Here is a 6,000-nt window from a genome sequence, read left to right as displayed (position 1 = left end):
TTTAGACATAAAACTTTGTCTAAACAGTTTTTTTATCTGCTCTTTTCTGGGCATCACCCAGTGGAGAAAAACATACGAATTTTAAGAAATTCTTTTTTTTTTTCTGGGATATGCTTTTGTTTATTATTTCCTCATTCTAATATTTTAAAGGATAAAGTATTCTAATATTATTTTTATTCTAAATTGACATATGATTTTGGTTAAGCTTATAGTTAGTCTCCTTTTTGCTATCAAAATCATAGCACAATAAACTGAATTAAATTCACTTCCATTGTTAGTAATTTTTTTTCTGTGCTGAAGAGAAGAGCCTATGCTGAATCTGATTAAATTAAAATCAAAATCATAACAAATAAGTAGTAAAAAAAGCTTAATCTATGATCCTAGAGGACAGCCTCCATGTGGTTTGAATATAATCAGTTTCTTTGTTCATTATTACAGCACTTTTAACTCACTCTATGTTTTATTCTATATGTGCTATCACTTTATTTCTTCAAGCTGTTTTGTATTGATAAGATTAAAGTCATTGTGTCAGCTCTGTAAAGATGTGGGTAACTTAAAGGTTTGTGAATCCCTGGGATTTAAGGATATCTGGTTTAAGTCAGAGTATCTGATGAGTAGTTTATTCAATAGTAAACAGAAACAAGAGACAAGAAAAGTAATAAGTAAATACACAAATTTAATGAGAAGATAACAGTGAGTATACCAAAGATGAGAACTCCCAGATAACCAATGGTTGAGCCACTCATGAAGTCGCACAAGTGTCACTATGAAGAAACTCAAACATAACTTTGTAGCTGGTAGGGAGGGGAAAACTAGATTAGTATGGGACTCACGGGAATGAATAAACTTTTTATGGGATATATCAGGGGCCTGTTAGAGAATGTTTTAACAAGATTCTGGAAATGTGCAAAACTACTGTGGCATGCTTGGTGGAAGCACCAAAAGTGGGAAGCTGGAGGGAGAAATTTCAATCAGGGAGGAACAAAATGGAGAAAGGGGGAGAGGGGAATAAAGCATCACATATAATCAGGATGCTGACAATACATGAATGGGTTGGAGTCAGCTGTGTCTGACATGGGGCAGCCTTAGCCTCTCCTCATGGAGGTCACTCAACCCCAGGTGCCAGTGCCTTGCACGGATGGCCAGTAAGCCTTCTTATTTTATATCAGGTAAGTATGAACATCATTCCTGGACTTAAATCAGATGCCTCATGAAGAGGAATAACGGAATGTGCCATACTTTTTAAGGAAAGCTGCAAACTTTTAACCAAGAGATACCATAAAAGTTGTCTAACATAACTTACATAGTGCTGCATAAAGTACAGAGACATTTCAACTGCAAAATAATATTTAAAAGACTTATTCTACCTTTAAATTAAAAAGTCAGTTCTTGAGTACTTTAGTCATATTGCAAGATATAAATTATTTTTAAAGTAGTATGTGACATTACCCATAGAGACAAAAGTGGTTTTATGTGCTTATATTTGAGAATTCCCAATAAAAAAGAGATGCAGCTATGCTCTCATTTCTAAGTGAGAGTCTGGCTGCTATTATCTTTCCCCTTGTAGCTTAGGACAAAATCAAAACAAGGAGGTGCTCAGTATATCCTGCTCCAAGTTCCCCTTTCTGCCAAAAGGAATTGACATTACTGTGTACCTCATGTCCAAGATAAAGTACTGAGATGGCCTATGATACAGGAAAGTATTTTGATGCCACAAAGTATTTTCAAAGTTGTAAATGGTTAAGTAGGCAGGATCTCTTTTTGAGCTAATTAAAACATGAAGGGACACAGAAAGCACCTGTTTCTCGAAAGTAAGCACTTACCTTAGCTCCAAATAGGACCCACGAGCTAATAGCTCCAGGTACAAAGCACTCTGGGATTTATTTGCCTGGTTATTCCATAGAAAATGAAAGGTTGGGTCAGTTCATTTCATTGAAAAAAGGACTACATGAGTGCATTGGTGCACTTGTGTAGTAACAATGGGAAAATCTATTTCCTGTGTCTCACCAGTCTCACATCTCACCCCATCTGGGACAATGTCATGATTTCTCAGACATACGGGCTTCTCTTCAAACTTTTTGCCACTGCATTGCCAAGAGAGGAAAGAATGGAGACCCTGTAGGGATACAAACAGGCTTAATTTATCTCTGGAATGCTAAAGGAATGGAACTACTTTTACTAGTTTCTGCTGCAAGAGAATACCCTTTTCACCACAGGCCATAAGTGTGCAAAGGGAGTATTTCCAGTACTGTACTTCTGTACTGTTCTACTGTACTTTTAGAGATATTTAGGGATATTTTTACATTTAATATGCAAGAATTTATTTACTTTTTTCATTTATTTCTAATGAAAGCATCAAAAGAAAGGGTGTTACTTTTCTTTTTGAAGAGAAGTTTGGATTTTCTTATGTTATGTTAATAGGACATTATCTGTAAACTCTATGCATAGTTGCCAAATTATAGCAAAAAGGAAAAGTTCCTAAACAATTATTATAAAGGAAAACAGTTAATAGAAGAATATACAAAGAAAAGACTAATGGAATGCCTAGTAGTATAATGAAAGGAAACTTGAAATCTTTACAGGTAAAGCAAATTTTAATTTCTACCATTGAAATTAAATTGAAATTATTTCCTTTTTCTGATCTCACTGGGAAGGTAAATTATATTTATAGTAATCTTGTTAAATATAGCATGCATAATAAAACACATCAAAAGTTTATTTTCTTTTAAAAGAAAGGAAAAATCTGTAACAAATACTAAAAAAGATTCTGTTTAACTGTGTGTTTGCTTTTCATGGCTGTCATTAGTTAGACTGGAGGGGCATCTGCCTTATTTTAAAAGACTACTGTAAATCTGCAATTATTGGGTCCTTTTGTTTGCTGCTTTGTAATTTATCAGATATTGAGTATTTTTCTATAGGTTTATATTTTAGATTTGAGATCAAGAATGATATGTTCTCTCTCGAGATACGTACTAGCGTGAGCCAAGACACTACCCTGATACAAACCCACATCTGATTCAAAGGTTTAAGGATGCACTGAATTTACTGTTCATATATGTCATCCTGTGTGCTGAAAGACCACTAACACTTGCTGTATAAAATTCTCCAAGCAAAGAAGTTGTGTGCTCCAGTCCTGCTAAAGTCAGTGACTTCAATGATTGGCTTCAGCAGATGGTTACTCAGGACCCTTTTAAACTGTAAGACAAATGCAATGTATATGTATCTTTTTAAAATTGTGTTAAACAGTGTCAAAACTATTTTGTCTAAATTAATTTCAGTTTATGTAAAAACCACACTTAAAAGTGGATCATAAATACAGATTACCTGCACGTCGATTTTATCTGAAGTCGAAAAAATGTGATAGTGTCCACCTGGCAATACTGACGAAGACCATACATGTCACAGTCAGGCAAATATTTATCTGCATATAGAAGTTCTCAGGAGAGAAGTTAGTGAGTTTTCAGTGTTTAACCCTGTATTTGTTTTTCACTGCCAGGTTTTGGTAGCAGGAGAGCTACAGGGGTTGCTTCTATCAGAAGCTGCCAGAAGCTTCCCCCACATCCAGCAGAGCCAATGCCGGCTCCAGGATGGACCCTCTGCTGGCCAAGGCCAAACCAATCAGGATGGATAGTAATTCCTCTGTGATAATGTATTTAAGATGGAAAAAAAGTCATTGTGCAGATGAAAATTGCAGCCAGAGAAGAGTGGAGTAAGAACATGGGAACAACAATGTAGTCACCAATGTCAGTGCAGAAGGAGGAGCAGGAGGTGCTCCAGACACTGGAGGTGAGACCCCTGCAGCCCGTGGTGCAGACCATGGTGGGGCAGCTGTGCCCCTGAGAAGCATTGGGGTGCAGAGACCCACGTGCAGCCCATGGAGGAGACCCACGCCAGGGCAGGTGGATATCTGAAGGAGGCTGTGATGCCATGGGAGGCCCATGATGGAGCAGGCTCTTGGCAGAGACTTGAAATGCTGTGGAGAGAGGAACCCACACAGGAGCAGGTTTTCTTGGTAGCACTTGTGGCCCTGTGGGGGACCAATGCTGGAGCAGCCTGTCCCTGAAGGACTGCACCCCATGGAGAAGTGACACACATGGCAGCAGTTTTGTGATAAACTGTTGCCTGTGGGGTGGACTCACGCTGGAGAAGTCCATGAAGGACTGTCTCCCCTGGGAGGGACCCCACGGGAGCAGGGGAAAGACTCCTCTCCCTGAACAGTGTCAGAAACAACAACTCACTGTAACCCCCATTCCCCATCTCCCTGCACCACTGGGGTGGAGGAGGGAGAATATGGAAGGAGGAGGGGTTGGGGGGAAGGTGTTTTTAAGATTTTTTTTTTTTACTTCTTATTTTCCTACTCTGAATTTGTTAGTACTAAATTTAATTGATAATTCCACTTTGAATCTGTTTTGCCCATGATGGTGATCGGTGAGTGATATCTCCCGGTCCTTATCTCAACTCATGAACCCTTCATTACATTTTCTCCCCTCTGTCAAGTTGCAGAGAGAGCATCTTTAGTAAGTAAGTGGTGCCATCCAGGGTTAACCCACTAAAAACACCTTTTCAATGCAGCTTTTCCTCCCATTTAGTTCTCTATAAATAGATTTTATTATAAACCATGAATTTCTGAATTTTGACAAATGTCTCTCCTTTCATCTTGCAGTTTTCTTTAGTTCTAGCATAATAGATCAGACGGGACAAAGAAATAATACCTAGCTGAAAAATGGAGTAGCTAAATTGGAGATAAGTTGCTCTCTAGAATAGGACAAAAGTCTGAATGGATAAATGGATAAATAATGGAAAAATAATGGATAAATTGCCCATTATTCAGAGGTGGAATTCACCACAGTTTAAGTACTGTAGTATTTTCTGTTTATAGTATTAACTTTTGTATTGCCATCTTTTTATGACCATATAAATTGTCAGTTCTTTCATTTCAGCAATAGTGATATTTTACTATTATACTTATTTTAATGAGTCTAGTTATTCAGATAGTATATCTATAGACCACATGTATTTTTAAGGTTCAAGCTATTTCTTATTCTAGTATGTATTATTTTTTCTATTATATTGTATGCAATTACTATGTAGCCAATATATAGTTATAATAGAGAGTGTGTCCAGCAGGTTGAATAAGGCTATCCTTCCTGTCGACTCTGCCCTGCTGAGGCCCCATCTGGAGTACTGTGTCCAGTTCCGGACTCCCCAGTTCAAGAAAAGGTCCAGCTGTGAAGATGATTAGGGGACTGGTACATCGCTATTAGGAGAAAAGACTGAGAGCTGGGCTCATTTAGTGTGAAGAAGAGACAGCTGAGGCAGGATCTTATCAGTATATACAAATATCTTAAGGGTGGGTGTCAAGAAGATGGGACCAGACTCTTTAACTGGTGCCCAGTGGCAGGATAGGGGCCTGTGGACACAAATTGAAACACAGAAAGTTCCATCTGAATATGAGGAAAATGCTCTTTACATAGAGGGCGACAGACTACTGGAACAGGCTGCCCAGAGAGGTTGTGGAGTCTGCTTCTCTAGCAATATTCTAAACGTGCCTGGATACAATTCCATTCAACATGCTCTAGGTGTAACTGCTTTCCTGGCAGGTTGGACTAGATGATCTCCTGAAGTCCCTTCCAGCTGCAGCCATTCTGTCATTTTGTAATTCCGTAATAAATGTAGATCAAATTGCTGTAATTTATAATTTATTAGACCTAGTGAGTTAATAACCTTGGGCAACTAAAGCAAAAAATCTTGTAGAAGATTAGGATAATAACAGTTTTATTGAGATTAAAAAAACTACCCACTTTTAAAGGATTTAGATGCTTTGTGATATTTTGTACAGGGTATGGTTCCTTAATTCCACTGCCTAGTGTAAAACAGTAACAAATTCTCTATGTAAGTTTCTTATTCCAACTTTAAAATATCACTGAGCTCTTCAATGTCTACTTAACTGCAGTTCTGAAGTAACCTGGAGTCAATCTTGCTGTCAAGACTGTTCATGCA

The sequence above is a fragment of the Empidonax traillii genome, unplaced genomic scaffold (genome assembly GCF_003031625.1).
Source record: "Empidonax traillii isolate 1590-97213 ecotype Southwest subspecies unplaced genomic scaffold, ASM303162v1 scaffold216:size1596308, whole genome shotgun sequence".
Classification (NCBI taxonomy): Eukaryota; Metazoa; Chordata; class Aves; order Passeriformes; family Tyrannidae; genus Empidonax; species Empidonax traillii.
This window is presented reverse-complemented; position numbering follows the sequence as displayed.